The sequence below is a fragment of the Uranotaenia lowii genome, chromosome 3 (assembly GCF_029784155.1).
Source record: "Uranotaenia lowii strain MFRU-FL chromosome 3, ASM2978415v1, whole genome shotgun sequence".
NCBI lineage: Eukaryota > Metazoa > Arthropoda > Insecta > Diptera > Culicidae > Uranotaenia > Uranotaenia lowii.
In genome coordinates, this window is record NC_073693.1 from 218,725,350 (window position 1) to 218,744,404 (window position 19,055).

The 19,055-nt window shown below is 35.1% G+C and overlaps 1 protein-coding gene across 3 annotated transcripts in view; it reads right to left on the bottom strand.

Annotated features, from left to right (window-relative positions):
• LOC129754742 (WSCD family member AAEL009094) overlaps positions 1 to 19,055 on the bottom strand; it is a 140,799-nt gene that overhangs the window by 93,206 nt on the left and 28,538 nt on the right. For all 3 annotated transcript variants that reach the window (XM_055750959.1, XM_055750958.1, XM_055750957.1), the window contains exon 2: positions 17,909 to 18,139. The gene's annotated coding sequence lies outside the window, so the exon portion shown is untranslated. The remainder of the gene's footprint in view (positions 1 to 17,908; positions 18,140 to 19,055) is intronic.

Below are 19,055 nucleotides of genomic sequence, written 5' to 3' on the forward strand. Positions count from 1 at the left end.
TTTCAATGTTTTTCGTCAATGTTTGACACAAATAGATTCGAAAATCATATCATCGTTATTTTGTCTCCTCGATTATAAAAATTTGTTGAATAACGTCATTGAAATTTATTTTTAACAAATACATTTGACATAATGATGAAATCATAAAGGATTAATTATAAATATGAGCTTGATTTTTATGTTCCCGTTTTTTTCAAAAATAAAAATAAATTCAATGAAACACTTGTGTTGGAGTTTGCCGAGATTTGCCTCAAAATTTCTCTGTCAGCCCTGTCAGTGGACGCTGTATTGTGGTGCGAAAATTGTAGAGTGCGTCGCGTCAGCGTTTTAGTACTCAACGACGGCGTTGACAGCTGACGCGACGCGACGTCCGACGCGGTATTGTGTAGCAGCCTTTAGTTGTATTCAAGTGTTTCTTTGATCTTTGTAAATTGTCATCACACGGTTAAGCGAGACTACTCAAATTGGGTTCGTGGTAACACAATAGTGTGGCCAGATATTCTGGGTATGAGTATCAAAGTACTCATTGAGAAATGAGTACTTTCCCGGTTAGGAAATATGAGAAGTAGAGTGCGACAATAGCAATCGTTAATGACTAGACTGACGAAACATGAATAAAGATAACTCTATTCCACCACTGAAACCAGCGTTTTCAACAATTTTAAATTTCATAATCTTAGATTTAAAGAATGTAGGAAAATGAGAATCAAATAGTATGGATAAATGGCGAACACGAAATTATTGCGACACATTCAACAGGGCATAACTTTGTTATCATTAGGTGGTAAAAATCAACCAAATTTTGCACACTTTTTCATTGATGTGTATGTATTGTGTGATGACCACACAAGAGACCGTCCTGATTTTTCAAAAACTCTCGAGTTTTCCTGATTTTTGAAAATTGGTCCTGATTTTCATAAAAACTTCCTAAATATGATCGAATTTTTAGTTAAACGATGAGAAAATCGAATAAACAGGTTATATCCTTTTAACAGATGGTAATCTTCGGTTCAGATGATATTTAAAATGTGTTTTTAGATATGAACTACCGGCCAGCTAACAAGCTTCGTACTGTTATTGCATAAATCAAGGCGTTTACAGCTCCTGTATTCCGCCTTTATTTATGCAATCGAAGCAGAAATACTTATTATTTTCATGAATCAAAAGGTGTCCTGAAAAATCCAGATTTTTAACTTCGCGCTGCCCTGATTTTTGACGAAACCACCTGGCACCCCTGTGAACCAATGCGAGCCGAGAGAACAAATTCTTTCCGAACACCTGGAATTTCCTGATCTATCGCACCGCACCATACAACCGTCTCCAGAGTGTTGAAGCGGTTGACGTTGGACCACGGCAAAGGAGCTGGAAGAAAAACGGGACCGGAGAACAAAAAGACGGGGAAAAAGGTGAAGCGATTAAAGCAAATCCCAACGTCTCAAGCCGTGATTTGGCTGAAAAGATCGGCATGTCGTAGAGCTACGTTCAGAATGCAAAGAAGAGAGATCGACTAAATACATACAAGGCTGTGTGATGGACGACAAAACGTATATGAGAGCCGATTTCAAGCAAATTCCAGGGTTGGAGTTTCTCACCGGTAAGAGCAAGTTCGATGTGGACGACAAATTCAAGAAGAAGAAAATGTCTAAGTTCGCCTCCAAATATCTTGTTTGACAGGCCATCTGCTCTTGCGGACTAAGGAGTGAGCCTTTCGTGACAAAGGACACAGTAAATGTCGAGATCTATAAATCTGAGTGCCTTGAGAAGCGCCTTTTGTTATTTGGCCTCGTGCCACTATTCTAAAGGTGTTCAGGAGTGGTATGAGGTCAATTCTGTCCATTTTGTTCCAAAGGCAAGAAAACAGTCAAAGACGAGAAGGAAATATTAAGAAAAAGGAAAAAAAAACAAAGAAACTGATACCGGATTGTGCAATCGCTAATTATCTACGAGAAATCACCCGAATAACGAGACAATAACACACCGCGTACACACGACTGAATCGATCGACTGCTGACACACAAAAGAAGGAGCGACGCTGACGTGAGAGACAAACAGCTAACGGCAGGATGTATTCATACGCGATACACACGGTGAATGCAATCTATGCAGTATGTGTCTGCTTGCTAACTCGTGCACCGCACATCTCCCTTCTCCTCTAAAAGAAAAATAGCGCAAAACAAAACTTCTAGCACAATAACTCAAGAGAATAAAATATTCGTTGCTGTTTCAACCAATACTGCTTTTTGAATCATTTTTAGAACTATGCGTCACAGGTAACATTCATTCACTTGATAAGAATAATTCAGATATGCTCATTGAATTGTATTCTAAAAGTCTATTTAATCCAGCAATATTGCGAGATCTTCTCCTGAATTCGATGAATACAGAATTTCAAGCTTTTTGTATTCCTTGTACGTTCAGAAATTCAAGCGTTTTGATGTTTCTTGATGATCTAACAATAAGAAAGGCTAAAGAAGCTAAGCGCAATAATAAGTGCTTGGAGCGAACGAGTGGTTTGTTAATCCTGTGGCAACATCCTACTTAGAAGCCATTTCATTTCCAATTCTATAGCTTCCTGTTCCCGAACCAACCGCTTAACAAATGTAAATCTTTTCACTCCAGCACTAGTGTTGTGTGACTCTGTCCATGTTCTCTAATTCCAGTCACAAATCCATCATGTCCTTCCACTCGCTTTCAGACGCCTATTCCCATTCTCTCAGTTTTTTCATAACTTCAATCTCATAATCAGATTTGTCGCTCAGATTTAGCAATATATTTCATAGAAGGTGCGATTCCAATGCGTTTGTTTTACATCCCTTCTTTTCATTTAGTGAAATGCAAAATCAAACTAGTAACTTAATAAATTCAATAAATTTAACCTTTCAATCCTCTAGATTAAATATTTGTTCGCTTTAATTGAATTTCCGTTTCTGTTATAAGATTCAAACACATATTTTTTTATCGGATTTTTCTTTCATCATTCCCTGGTTTGATGGATTTGTAATGTCGTTGTAAGTCTCGAATTATTGATACCTCGCTTCATCAAATAGTTTTTAAATGGAGACCGTGAATTCATAATAGTATTAAGTCAATCAGCAATACAATCTTTCCTATTCAGAATGAAATTCCGATGCGTAACATCTTTGAAAAACCTCATCCATTAGAGATTATCACCCATACATTGAAGCGTAACATAGGACAACTTGATAATTTTTTTCCCATTTCGTAAATCAATACATTGCCCATCTAACAAAATTCCTTGTTTGAGTCAAAACATAATAAACAACGTTACTTTGATTTATCGGCCTAGCGGTGAAAAGTGATGTCCTTTTTAGTAGGGACATCTAAAGATTATGAAATTTTTATATAGATGGATAGAAGGTTAGAGGAAATGAAAGATGGTGAAAATGAGCGGGTAGAATTTGTCTAGAAGCATTACTTCTAGACAAATTCTACCCGCTCATTTTCACCATCTTTCATTTCCTCTAACCTTCTATCCATCTATATAAAAATTTCATAATCTTTAGATGTCCCTACTAAAAAAAGGACATCACTTTTCACCGCTAGGCCGATAAATCAAAGTAACAAACATAAATTACGGTGGTTAATCTTTTCATAAAAATAATAAACAACTTTCAGGGATAATAATGTACTGTCCCTTAGCTTTGCCTCAGGCTCGAAAACTTCTGAATTCTCATAGAGGGGATGCCATAAATTCGTAACTAACTTGACATTGATACAACCTCTTCTCTTTTGGAACTTTCATCTTTAAAATATATAATCAAAGCAGAACAACTTTTTCTATCTGAGCATATTTCAAGACGGCTGAACAACTTCAACAACTACAACATCCCCAATTCAATCAAAGTTCGTGAATATGCTGATATTTCTGCTATTGAAAGTCTGCGAGTTGGTATGCGTTTACATGGTTTACCAATCTGACACGCGCTCTACTTGCCTCAGCTTAAAAAGGTATTGTCACCCAACTGGATCAAATCTCTCCATCAACTCTCAAAGGATCATATATTGTTTGGTATCAGTGTGTAGAAGTAGACTTCGATAACTTTGTTTATTGCACTACACACTCTCGTTGCAGCACCTCCGAACTCTTTTGTAACACACCGCCCCCATATCTAGTGTTAATACGTATCTCTTTTCTTCATATGTATCAATTCGAACTTTCTCTTCACACAGCACATCTTTGCCTCATGAACATTCACCGTAATCATCAGTATCCTTCAAATCATCCCTTTCCTGAAACCTCTCTGTAAGTTTCAGATATTGCATTGTTTTCTCGATTATGTTTATGAGAAAAAAATATTCCGATACTGCATAGCCCCTTTGAGTCCACAGCCCGCATATGAACATCCATCGTAATCTACTTGCTTTATCTTTTTTCACTTCAACACCAGCAATTTTCATTTTTTTCCCAATTACAAATTTTCCGGTTTGGACTAGGTATTATTTCATAAAACTAATTTTAATAATTGCTTTCATTATTCGAATATTAGTTTCATTCGAATAAATGTTTCATTATTCAATTTATTTTGTATTACTGTTAAATAGTGTGAGAAATAATCAATCACGCATCGCACGTAGTTCTTCCTCTCTATTTAAGAATGTGTCGACTCTTGGCCTAATCTTTAAATTAACACATTGCGGATCAAATACGAGATATCTCGTTTTTTGCTTGACACGATTGGCTTCACTGGGAAGCATAACTAAAATGTGATACATTTTATTAAGAAACTTTATTCGACATAATTGTGTACAATTCTTTCGATAAATCAAATATACTAAATTTGTAGAATTTTGTCCAGTCGTTTCTGAGAAAGAGAAAGCCTTATTTTGATGCTTTTGGGATTAGATTTCTTCGCGGTCCTTGATGTTTCAATACTGAACTACATAAATCAGGCTGCCGTCTTTTTGCATTTGTATGATTTGTAATAGAACCAATGACCATAAAACTGATAATGAACAATCTTTTGTGCGCAAGTACTTTTCACTTTTTCCTTTAAAACATGGTAGGTCACTAACCAATTTTAAAATTATATTTCGCCCTCGTATGGGTGTTCATTTTCCCTAAAGTTGCCTTCTTTAAGTACAGATACGTCCGTCATGATATTCAAAGTATCGTGTGTGTCGTAACCGATCGACTTGGACGCCACACTTCCATCGTCAAATCCGTATTTTTTTGTTAAACTCCAACGTCGTTTTTGAACTTCTATTTTGTACAACTTTTACAAACTGGTCTCCCTTTTCGCTTTTCAATTCCTCATGCCTCTGACTTTCTTCTCTTACATATATTCTTCTTCCACACACGCGCGTTTGTATATCCGTTTCTATTTTTTTCACATGGTTATTTTACTCCACATTGTTTTTACTGATGTAAATTTTCAGGTGAAATTTTATATTCCTGAAAAGCTGTTTATTTCTATAAAAACTATTTAGATTTATTTCTCTTCTGACAACCTCATTCACTACAATGTCTACAATGAATGTTATTGACTCATCAATTTAATGACGGTTTTTATATTTTATTTATCATTAGCAGAACTTTGTGATATTTTTTTATAAGGAATATTTTCCCTCTCGCTCCTTATTTGCTTCAAAGGGAACTTTCAGTGTGCTTTCTCTTTGTTCTTATAATGTCCTTGTACAAATTTTCTTGACGGTGTACTCTCGCTCTCCAATCGCTTTGTAGCAAACTTGCCACATGTCCGTATAATAAACTTTCCCCAGAATTGCTATTAATTCATCTATTTTTCTTTTTCCCAAGCGTTCTCCCTGCGCACTTCTCTTTCAGGCAATATCTCAACGACAATTTTTTTCATAGCTCCATAGTGGACTTCCTGCACGCTTATAAGCGTCATTTTTCTAAGCGGACACCCAGCACGCTTTTTTTTATCATTTTCCATCTTTGACGGAGTGCGCCATTTTCTTACTTTATGAAGCGGACTCCCAGCACGCTTTTCTAGGCGGACTCTCAACGCGCCATTTTTACTTTGCTAAGCGGACTCCCAACACGCTATTTTATAATATCATCTTCGGCGGACTCTCAGCGCGCCGTTTTCCATTCTATCAAGCGGACTCCCAGCACGCTTTTGAAATTTCTTTAAGGCGGACTCTCAACGCGCCATTTACTCACCTCTTTTAGAGACTCAATTACGTTTCTTCGAGAAAAAAAAACACTATTAGTCATCGTAATCGGGTGATTTCTAAGCAGGTTTTTCAAGAATAATGTCCTATTATGGTCGCCAAATGTGCAATCGCTAATTATCTACGAGAAATCACCCGAATAACGAGACAATAACACACCGCGTACACACGACTGAATCGATCGACTGCTGACACACAAAAGAAGGAGCGACGCTGACGTGAGAGACAAACAGCTAACGGCAGGATGTATTCATACGCGATACACACGGTGAATGCAATCTATGCAGTATGTGTCTGCTTGCTAACTCGTGCACCGCACACGGATGACTCTGTAAAGACTTTGATGGAGGGCATCAAGCAAAAATGCGTTCAATTTTACACTCAAGGCCCCATCGATTAACTTTTCTTTTGGTTTTTGAAGTAAATATCAGAGATGTTAAAATCGCGAGTCTACATACTCGCACTTTGCCCTTCTTTACAGAACGATTTTTTTTCGTTAAACTCAAACTGCAATGATGCTATCGATAGTTCAACTCGGAAAGCATCAGGAAGTAAACTTCGGGCAAACTCGGCAGGAGTAAACAGCAATCGGGGGAAACATCAGCGAACCCGATCAGGAGAGCATATCAAAATAATAACTCAAACGTATCTCATTAAGATATTTACATCTGATTCAGTTATAATTAAGTAAGTACTCTAAATTTTCGATTTTAAGTTTTTCCAATCTGAATTATATCTTATTCTGATTCACAGACTTGAATGGGGTTGAGCTCATTTTCAATGATCAAGATTTTTTTCGGATTGTCCTAAAATAAAATGATTATATCTTATTTTGATATACGTACAACTTTTTCTGAAACACGGACATCGAAGTTAACGGCCCAAACCGTACGTCTATGAGTTTCGCTCAACAGATTCATAAAATTGAATCTAAGTTTTGGGAAACCAAAAATGGGGCATGGTTTTAGCAAATAATGTGGTTTATTGATATTCCACTAGAAAATTTTCTCGAAGCACTCATATCTTGATAAGTTATAATTTTGATAGGTTTTGTTCTGCCCAATATCAAACTATGCTATCTGAACGAGATATAATCTTGTAAGGAGCATATCTTAAATTGATATAATTCACCTATGATCGCATAGACTTTTTGATATAATTTGAGATATTTTAACATCCTACGAGTACTGAATAATAACTCATTTAGATAGGAAAAATATTAGTATCAAAATATCTCATCTTGATATAATTTAGTTTTTCCCTCCTGATCGGGAAGCGAACGTACAGTTCTGCGAATTCAAAATTCAAATCGTTTTCGTTCGGCAGCCGAACACACCAATCGGACAACGCATGGGGGCGTGGCTAAAAGTGATAGATACAAGGGAACGGGAAACGAGTGGGAGAAGGGTGCGAGGCAATGTACACTCGTTCCGTCGGGCAACGATCGCTCCGAATCGCTCGTGTGCATTCGTGAACGGTAAGCTTCGTTCTGTTGTTTCGTTGCTGTGATTTTATTCCTGCGAGGCATGGAAAACATCAATGCAAAACTGTTCTCTTCGTTTTGTGTGCAATCGCGAAATGATTGGAACGAAGATAAAATCAATCTGCACACAACAAGTTAAACTCGGAAAAAATCAGCTTAATGATTCTTTCCGAAGCGAGTTTACGCACCGCTGGTAAATATATGTATAAAACTATCCTGAAATTTTGGTTTGATTCTAAACATTATAAGAAAATTGGCTTTACATTGTACAATCTGAATAGACTTCCAAAACCAGCTCATGCAAATATCACTGTCCAATTTCGATTTTAGTTCAGTAATTGAGGACCTCCATTATGCGTTTCTGTCAAATTTGTTTTAAAATTTGCATGCATCTGAATGACTGTTTGCTCTTTGCTATGTTGCGCTTCATTATGCCGACAACAATTCAATGGAAAAATCATCTACTCCTGTTTATCGCTTCGACCTTTCACCGATATGGATTTCAAAGGTATCGATCCCTAGTGTTAACTTTTGAAAATATTTGGATTAAAAGGCTTGTCTTCAAATAGTATTTGTTGAAATATTTTAAAACCTCGAAGTGATACCAGAAGATTCATTATGAAACATGAAACTGAATTATTGATAAATATATATCAATAGAACTGTATGATAAATGTTCCAACCGAAATAAACGGTTTTTATTCCAGCAATTCCAGGTCTCAATCTGGTTGGTACCCCTTACCCTAAGTCTAATGATTGAAATTGACCCTCTGCGGGGTTGAAAACAAAAACATTGAATGTAAAGCACCAGATTTGGCTATTGGGGCGGAAACGATTGTTGTGCATTGCAGTGGTAATTGGTTGGCTGACTGAATTGAGCTATATGTATCTCTATCTTGCTCAGCTCATAGTCATAGTAATAACAGTTGTGCTCCCCGGGTCATCCAAAATAACCGCACCTTCCTGCTACCAAAAGGGCGTAACTATAGCTATAATTTGCAAAAGGAAGCTTGTTAGTTTTCAGTACGGGCCACTGGAACTTCCTCTGTGTGGTCAGCATCAGACATTCGGAGTGCTCTTCCGGTGCCTTCCCAGCATGTTGGGTGATCCAAGCCAAACAATCCGCAACAATTTTGCACTACCGAGACAGGAGCTGGAGGCCTGCCGGGGTCGAATATATTCACTCATGCCGTAAATTGTTTTTGTTTTCTTTTCGAGGGAAAAGCACATGGCAGAGATAACAACGTTTCGGAATTGTGTGTCGGTTGATGGTTCAGCTGTGGTTTGTCGGGCACAGGAAATATACAGCAATATATCAAACATGGTCAAAAAACAGGAATCATTTGACAACAAGCTTAAATCAAGAATAAGTATGTAGTAAAAACGTAGATACAATTTCAACAAAGGTAATTTGAAGGCAAATATTGTCATCAAGCACGTGATGTTAAAATTTAATTATAGTCGTTGCAAAATGTGAACGCTTTTAAATATTATTCCATAGACAAGGATATACGAATTATTGAAATAAGGGTAGACGATGACAGTTCTTCGACTATTTTTGTGATATTTCTGTCCAAAAAGCTCATGATAAGGTAAAAATGGACGAAACGGATCTTAACAGCCCTGTAGAAAGGAATAGAATTAATAAAGAAGGATGGATAAAAAATCACCTTCCCCTTTTTTTCAGAATAGTTGCAAACAGATGATAATGCTTAAAAAGCACGTGTTGCAAATTTATCCAACAAGGCTTTTCGAGTTGGATATTTACGTCGAATGCTGAAAAAAACCGAGTTTTGCTACGAGTGGCATGCACTATTTTTTGCAATAACGCAAAATACCCTGCAGAAGTAGTGCAAGTTTTTCAACCAGAACAAACAGATTGTGGGTTTTTCTTCCAATTCAAAACAGTATCGAAAAGTAGCAATTTTCGATACTGTTTTGAAAACTGTAACGAAAAGTACTTCTATTTGATATTGTTTTTTTCGGTAGGAAAAGCAGGCATTTTCAAAACAAAACTTTGTAACAAAGACAAACATTTTAAGGCCCATTTACACTTCACGTGAAAATGAACGTGAAAAACCTTTTATTGCGTCCAAAACTCAACAACGCGTCGAAACTAGGTTTCGTTACATAGTGGAATCGATGGGAAATGATTGAAAGATGAAATTCCAGTGGGACTGGTTTCTATAAACCTGATCTAACTGTTTTATTCCGATTCCCCCCCATGATGATCCGTGGTGAAAACCAGGGAATCGAAATAAAAACAGTTCTTTTATAAATGTTTTAAGAAACAAGTCCGGCTGGAATTCATTTCACGTTCATTTTCACTCCAGCTGTAAACCGGGCTTTAGTGCGGAATTGCAAAATGAATAACTGTGGAATGTAGATCTATTATGAAAAATTTAGATGTAAAGGGGTTAAAGTTCCAAAAATTCTTTTAAAATGAAACTCAATTCAATTAATTTCGTATTAAAATAAGTTAGAAAAAATAAAAATGCCTGAACTGTTTGATCTGATTATTGAACCTTTATTTTGACTGTTCGGTTTTATATTGTTATCGTCAAGTTGGGGATTGGAAAGCTCACAATCTATTGCCGTATACGATGTTTCCGATAGAAATATACACTGCCGGCCAGAAGTTTGGGATCACCCGCTAAAACATGCAAATTTTGATCGTTCATATCTCAGTCGTCTGAGGACATATTGCAAATCATCTGATCTCATTTGAAAGATAATGAGCAATAGCTATTTCGGAGGTATTTTGCCTGTAAATAATGTTTTAGTTTTGCACCTAAAATTTAACCCAAAGTTAGAACATTTTCAAAAAATCGCACTCAATATTCAAAGCCAATCATATCGCGATAGGGTGAACCAAATTTCAAAAGTTGAGTTGCATTAGTATCCTTATTCTATAATTCTCAAAACACACTCAAAAAATTTCGTGCAAAAATTTAAGAATGTACTTTTAATTAATAAAATAGACACTTAAGTTATCGTCCAAAAGTTTGGGATCACCCCTCAGTATGGTGTATCGGCCAAAAACATGTAAATTTATCTCATTCATATCTTTCTCATCTAACATCGTATTGCAGATCTGAAGGGTACATTTGAAAGCTTAGGAATTGTTGTTTTTTTATAAATTCATTAAAAAATTATGTTCATTTTTCCAAAATTATTAATTTAATGCAACATAAATTGTCGATTTTAGTTTAAAAAATTAATTTAATTTAATTTAAATTGATTTTTCTCAACCAAAAAGTTAAAAAAAAACATGACTTTTTAATGAAATAACGATAACTTCCATCACAGAATTTCTGGGATAAATCACAGAAGATCCGATTTTTCTTTCGCAAAAACAGAGAATTTTTTTTCGGCAACCTTGAAGGTAACTCAAATGAGTTTAACAACTCATTTTTACGTTATTCAAAGTCTTATAAAAACACTTTTTTAAAAGATTGATACTACACTAAATTTTACAAACGAATTTCTTAAAAAATTTTAACTCTATCGCTTATCGCTGAAATGAATATGAGCTTTTAGGTTTATTTACTACGTAAATGTTGATAAACATTTTTGCACCAATTCTATTAGTATAGAATGAATTTGTTTTGATTTATATTATTTTGAGCTAAAAAAACATAACCATTTGTTATGGTACCTTAGGGGAACATTATCTTTCACTATTTTTTTTAATCAAAATTTAAATTTTATACTGTTTATTCGATTGTGGAAATTTGTTGAAGATTGTTACTCCGAACATGCTATGTCTTAAATAATTTTTTCTACAATCGTTTAGGGGGCATCCATAAATTACGTAACGCTCCTAGGGGGGAGGGAGTAAGCTCGAGCGTTACGAATTGTGACATAGGGAAGGGGGGGAGGTATGCTCATTGTTACGTCACGATTTTTCCTTAAAAATTATAGTTTACTAATCGCAGCTATTTTGATGTCTTGCAATTTTTGCAGAATGATGAGCAAACTAAAATAAGCTTAAAATTTGTAAGCTTCAACATGATTGAAATCAGTTTGTAACCTTTTCTCATTTCAATTTTTAAAGAATAAAAATCGTAAGATCTTATTAGGGGGGGAGGGGGTGTTTTTTACTTCATCTAACCAGGGTATAAAATTTCCAAAATCGTGCTTACGTAATTAGAGAACGGTCCCCTTTTAATGACGTCTTTCAGCTAAGTTATTTTACAGGTTGACAAAAAAGTCCGGTCAAACTTTTTTGGGGTCGCCTGTAGCCTACACGTTGCATCTTTCTGGTGCCATCCATATGTCAAATGAAAGGGCTAACTTTGCTGCCCAAAGTGGCAGAGTTTCGTTTCTGTGCAGTTTGTTTACATTGAGTTGTGAGCCATGGCAGAATTAAGAGCAGCTGTTATCGCTGCTCGGTTGGCGCGCAGATGACGAGATGATTATTTCTGACGAGAGCTGTTTGTTTTGTAGCAAACGGTCAATCGCTAAGATGATCGAGTTTGGAGTGTGAGCCTCCAGCTAGCTCCTGCGGACAAGCTGAACCTTTTCCTGGTTCCAAAATAAGACGTCAGACTTGGTTCCAGCAAGATGGCGCCCCATCCAACACCGCAAAGGTTGTTCAGGCGTGGTGTGAGAAAAACTTGACCGATTCCATTCCGAAGAATGAATGGCCTACGTCATCTCCGGATCTGAATCCACTGGATTATTTCGTGTGGGGATACATGATGTCGAAGCTGAACGACTAAAAAATCACAAATTTGAAGCAATTCAAGCGAGTTAACACGAACATTTGGGACGAGATACCGATGGAGCACGTGCGCGCCGCTTGCGACGAATTTCCAAGACGTCTGAAGCTGGTTCGATCAGAGAAATGTGGTGTAATTCCGAGATATCGTCTGTGAAGTATCTTTATGAATTACTGAATAAAGCTATGAAAGCTGGATTCAGATTTTCTTCTAATTCTTTGAAATATTGAGATTTTCCTGTGTGACCGGACTTTTTTGTCACCCTGTAGTAGTATAACCTCATGCATACTAGTGAAACTATATGTCCATTAAAGCTGAAAGATTGCCTTTCTAATATATATATTTCTGTTTTGGTATGTTTGCAACTTTCAAAGATATTTAACAATGAAAACATGCAACTTTTGAAAGAAATAACCCAAAAAGTAGCATTAAAGTTCAAAATAGGGAGTTGACACCTTCAATGAAGTTTTATAGTTTTACATTTGTCACAACTCTCTCATACAAAGTTGATCTCAAAGCTCACCTAAAAAAAAAGTAAAACGAATTTTTCGTTTTTTGTGGTAAGTTTTTGAAAAAAATGTATTTTAACTTGTTTTTCCAAAAGATAGAGCTTAAACGTTTTCAAACAAAGTATTTTAAAATGTAATGATCTACAGTGAGCGAAATAAGAATAGCACCACTATGTGTTTTGTTTGTTAAAATATTAATGATTGAAAATTACGTAAATTTTCTTCCACAGATTGTTCTGAATTGCTTGACGGATAAATCAAGCATAAGTTTACTTTTTTTGGACGTAGCAATTGGCGTTGAGGACCAAAAATGTGGAAAAGGGGTGCGAAATAAGAATAGAACCACTTGAGTTTTTCTAACAAAAACAAGATTATTTTCAAAAATTTACTGTGTAAAAGTGAATAATAATGCTTCTACGAGTTATTTGAATAGATAACTGCATTTTAGGAGTTTTCCAGAATTTCAAAAGATTTTAAAGGTTTTAAAATGGGGGTTTTAAGAGATGCTCCTCTAGCGTTAAGGAATTCAATATTTGAGCTGTAATTCTTTATCAAATTACTAACTTTCTTCATTGAAATGACGTGAAATGATGAAACAAACATTGATGATTTATTTTAAATCAGAAAAAATAGGTTGAAAATCAAAAACTTTGATTTTGTTCAGTAAACCACACTTTTTTCCAGTTTCAAGTCGTAGATGGCAGCACTATCTTGCAGTTAACACCAAATTTTGTCTCAATATTGATTTTCCAGGTTTATTTAGGCCCATATTCATCATTTTGAGGTATTTTCCCATTACAGTTTTGTGAAAGTTCACGCTGCAGAAAGCCTTTCCGGATTTACAAAAGAATCACAAGCACAAAAATGTACGACCGCCAAAATTCCTGCTCATCTCAACTTTCAATTCAGTTGCAAATCATACCAATAATACTGCTAGCCATCTGGTCCATCAAGCTGCATCCCAAAGTATAACTTTATTCTGATAATCGGTGAAAATTCACTTTTAGTGACCTTGATGTAATTCTTTTTTTTTTTTGGATTTGATGATCTTTGAATTTCCAAAGCGTTCACACGGTACATGTATTTATTTCTTGACCAAAATCATCCAGCACTCCCTAATTAATCCCAGATATTTGAAAATGGGCATGAATTTGGTTTAATGGCAAGATAGTGCTGCCATCTATGACTTAAAACTAGAGAAATAGTGTTTGATTATTAAAAAATATTAGTATTTTTGAATTCCAACCTGCTTTTTAGATTCAAATTTAGCCTCAAATCTATGTTTCATTATTTTGCATCATACTTATGAATGTTAATGAAGAAATCAAGCAGTTTGATAAAGTTTTTTAGCTCAAATATCAAATTCCTTAACGCTAGAGGAGCATCTCTTAAAACCCCCATTTTAAAACCTTTGAAAACCTTTGGAATTCTGGAAAACTCCTTAAAATGCAGTTATCTATTCAAATAACTCGTAGAAGCATTATTATTCACTTTTACATAGTAAATTTTTGAAACTAAACAAGTTTTTGTTGGAAAAACTCAAGTGGTTCTATTTTTATTTCGCACCCCTTTTCCACATTTTTGGTCCTCAACGCCAATTGTTACGTCCAAAAAAAAGTAAACTTATGCTTGATTTATCCGTCAAGCAATTCAGAACAATCTGTGGAAGAAAATTTACGTAATTTTCAATCATTCATATTTTAACAAGCAAAACACATAGTGGTGCTATTCTTATTTCGCTCACTGTACTACTGTTTGAAGACGTCATAGTAATAAAATGATAAATACAAAACATAGAAAAATTATCTCACTTATAAGTGAATTGATCGGTAAAAATTTGCAATGCACATTTTAAAATGATGAAACATTGTAAACCATAAAGTTATTTTGACATTTAAGCCTCCAAAAAGCCTAGGATCACGTTTTTCGAGTTTTAAACCACTGCAGTGCTAGGGGACGTTGAGAGCCTGCAAGGGGGCAGTAGAAGGACTCAGAGTTGACAGTTTTTGTTGCATTTCGGAACAAATTTGTGCCAAATTAATTACCCTCAGGGTGTGGTGAGCTCTAAAATATCGGGACAGGGGGCGGTGTGTGAAAAAGTTTGAATGCCACTGGTCTTAAACAACCATAAATTGATTTACTTTTTTTTAACGTTAGGAATGTATTGAGTTGATTTGAGAAAAGAATATCAACTTTGTGATTCCATAAGAATTTAATGGATGTAAAAAAAAACAATTTTAAAATTAGGAAATGTTAGATAATTTCCTCTTCTTCCTTTCACGTTTAGATGCTTAAAATAGAATGAAATTTAGTATAAGGTTAATTTTGTAGGAATAAAACTCATAATTTGATACTCAGTATCAGAAGTCAGAAACAGATATTTGATTCGAGAACATCTTCGAACACAAGAAGCTTGGAAAACCAAAATTTTAGTCTCGAGTAAAATATGATCCAAGATCCAAAAAAGGAAATGAAAAATGATTAAGATTTACGAAGAAATGTTTTGATTCAAGATCACATTTAAAAAATTCCTTAACGCTTTGATTTGAAGTTGCGGTGAGTAAAAGTTCGATGAAAAAAATTAATTTATAATTTTCTTTGTTCAGTGTTTAAGCATTAATATCTTGATAAATATGATAAAGACAAAATTGGAATAAAATAGATGATATTAAAATCAGAGTAGATTATCTAATACAAAGTTTATATGAAATGCATAATACATAACGAAAAACAGAATGGGATATGGAAATTTGCCAAAAAAAATTATGAAATATAAGTTTGCAGCAGAAAAAAATCTCGAAATTTAATACCATGAGAAGTGTTGTTTGCAAACACTGCAAATAGTTGTGTGCCATTTCTGCAAATTGAATTTGGCGAAAAAAGAGATAAAATTGATTAAAACTGCTTAAAATGACGACACATTTCAACGAAACATTCTTCGGGCAAGGGTTCAATAGAAAATTGACATATCAGTGCCTGCAATCCTCTGTAAATGAAAAAAAAAATGTAAATCCGAAGAAGATTCATGTTTTAATTTATCCCAGAAGAATTGCTTTCAACTTTCGCTGGAAATCACTCTTCATCGATAATTTTTACCCCTGGAGGTAGGTACTACTGTTTTCATTTATTTTTTTTTAAATATAAGGCTGGAGCAAATATTAATTTCTTCTTTTGTCATGCATTTTTAAACGTTTTTATCTACTTTTTCAAGTTTTAGCCAATTAGGAATTAGACTAATTTAGTGTCTGAACACGAAACAATGATGTTTTTCAAATATTATAGCTGTTTTCTAGTGATCTCTCCTATTCTTGATTTTATTGAATTTATCGATGATAAATTATTTAATTTATAGGTTTTGTGCAATGATATAGCATGAAGTTTTGTTGCATACAAGCTTTCATGCAATTTATTCCAATTTATTTGTTGTTATGTATTATTTTTTTATTATCTTGCGCTGTTCCAACTCCAAGTGACAAAAGAAGGGTTGAAATTTGTTCCGGCCTAGTTGGGTGACGAAAAAGGTTAATATGGGGAATTGGAATAAACAACAATATAGGAGGAAGTCTGACCTTAATGGGTTAAATTGTTTTGAAAAGCGAAAAACAACGCACTGATCCACGTTCAAGAATATGTAAGTTGTTAAGGTTCACTTTACATAATATGACAGAAATATGACGAAAATAGTCCAAAAACTGTCCCGATTCACCCCATTTTACGTTACCAATCCAGTTTCATGAACATAGATAATTATTTACCTGCTCTCTGCTTAGCATGTGCATAACTTTTGCAAAATTCAAAGGCTCAACAAAGTTTACCGGGTCAGCTAGTAACTTTATAAAGGTTTTTCTGAAAAATCTTAATTTGAAATAATAAAAACGATGTTTTTTTTAAACATACCATATAATAACAGAACAAAAATCAGTAAACTACTTCGAACCAGTTTTTTTGGCACCGCATGATAAAAATTTAAAATATTGTCAAAAGGTTGGCTTTAAATCATTGCATTGCAATAAATAACAATAATTAAAGATTATCGCAAAACTTTTCGTTGTTTTATTCATATTCGTAATTTTTTGTCCGTTTAATAAATTTACTTTCAACAACAATTTCTTTTGCTCTGCTTCGATATTTCTGGTATTTTTGAAGATTTAATTTCTGCCAATAAACCTTATATGTATATGTTCATTACGCGAACGAACTGAAAATATAATGATTAATCAAATTTCGAAATAAAATGAACTTTTTTATACCTAAATACTTTTTCACTTAACTTTTTTTTAATTTTTTATATTACGTGGTCTATTTTTTAAATTAGTTAATTTGAAAATATTTTCTTTTTTTAAAGTATTTTTTACAGGATTTTAAAGCTTTAGTAAGCTGTAGAATTCGACACCTTCTTGGCAAACACATTTTATCATCAACAAAATTTGAAAAATAACAGTTCGGTTCGGTTTCATGCCAATTTATTGAACCCCTTTTAAGTAGAGGCGGGGTTAGGCATTAGAGGGTTATGTAAATTCCAGTACCAAATTGATCTGTTTCAAAGTCAATCAGTATTTTATTTTATGTCTTAACTTCTGCTCATAACAAAGAATAGAAGTTGTTTGTTTCGTTAATGTCTCTTGGACATTTAACGTTGAAACAAATTGATTTTCCTCAGCAGAATTTTTATTTCCACTTAAAAATTTACGACCATTTATGCTGCACCATTAATGCTATCTTTTTTCCATGTAAACGGTCTTGTTTTCATTTCACCTAATTAAATGCTTCGCATGAGTTAAGCGGAAATTATGCAATTTACTTGAGATGAAATGCTTTCCGCTTGGGACAAAAATTACATAAAACGCTCCACTCAGCTGGCTGAAGTGCTCTTCACGATTACTTATTCCCCAACCGGAAACTTTTCCAGCGTATTTTTGGTGGAAAACTGGCTCCCCACCTTCCCATTTTCTGCAAGTCCAATCCGGAAAAGGACAAATTGAAAAAAAGACGAATGAAAACAAAGCAGCAGCAACAAGAAAAAAACAATCACTTACCCTTGTCTGCATATTTTTGGACCAAGCTCAGGATCGGGAGACAGGCAAGAAGTTCAGCATTTCTGGGCCGGAGGTGACGAAGCCTTTTGAGCTCTACTCTAAACCGAACGACGAAGCTTGACTCCCCTTCTCTAGCACTTCAGCATGTCCACGAAAATGATCTAAGCACGAAAACACTGGGTTTGGGTGTTTCTATTTTCCTTCTTCTTTTATTTTGCCGTCGTTGCCACTCTGTAAAATAACGATAAAATGGAACATCTCTTAAAATGCTGATGCCGGTATCGATTCTACACTTTTTAGTCGACATTCGTCTGGTGTATACAAGGCGGAACCAAATCATAGACATGTGTTTTAGCCCTACTTGTTGTAGCTAATTTTCTGTCTGACACATGTGGATTAAAAGGTTTCAACACTTCACCTAAAAACAAAACTCAAATTGAACGCTCGATGTGTCCGTGCTCTTGTGGAAAGCCTCTCTCGAATTTTAATCGGAAAAACACAAGCTCCAGCGGTTGAGTTGAGCGTAAAAAATAGAAAACCACCGCGCAAAAAAAAAAAGAGCACAAGGATATGATGGATACCGGCAGAGTTCCTACACATGACTCTTAAAACAACACAATTCTCGCTCGTTCACTCGCTCCCTGCCCTCCTGTCATCTTTTATTTGTTTATTTATTTTTTCTTTTTCCCCGTTCTTGGTCTCGTTTCCTACTACATAGGTTGATACGGACGGAGTTTTCCATTTGGCATTCCAATTTTTCCCCGACGAACGAATGACCGACTGATACAATGCGAGCATTTGCAATTTTCCGCTAACACCATTATTTCGCTCTTTTTTTTTCTTTTTGGTCACACCACCCACATCACTCGAAGTTGCATGCTGGCTGCTGTTATTGATGCGGAATACCACCTACTAGAGAGCGTATCATTTGGAGGTACCGTGACAAGTCAGATTCAGAGGATAACTAGCGGAAACTAGTGGTTTTTTTTCGCAAAAAATGGAATCACGTGTCTTCCGGGGTATAACGTAACACGGATTGTTAATCAAAACGAAGTCTTCTTCGTTCGTAGGATTGCTGGACGCATTTGAAAGTCAACTAGATTTTTAAAAAGAAATTGCTGTGTCCATTTTTATGGATAAGCTTAGC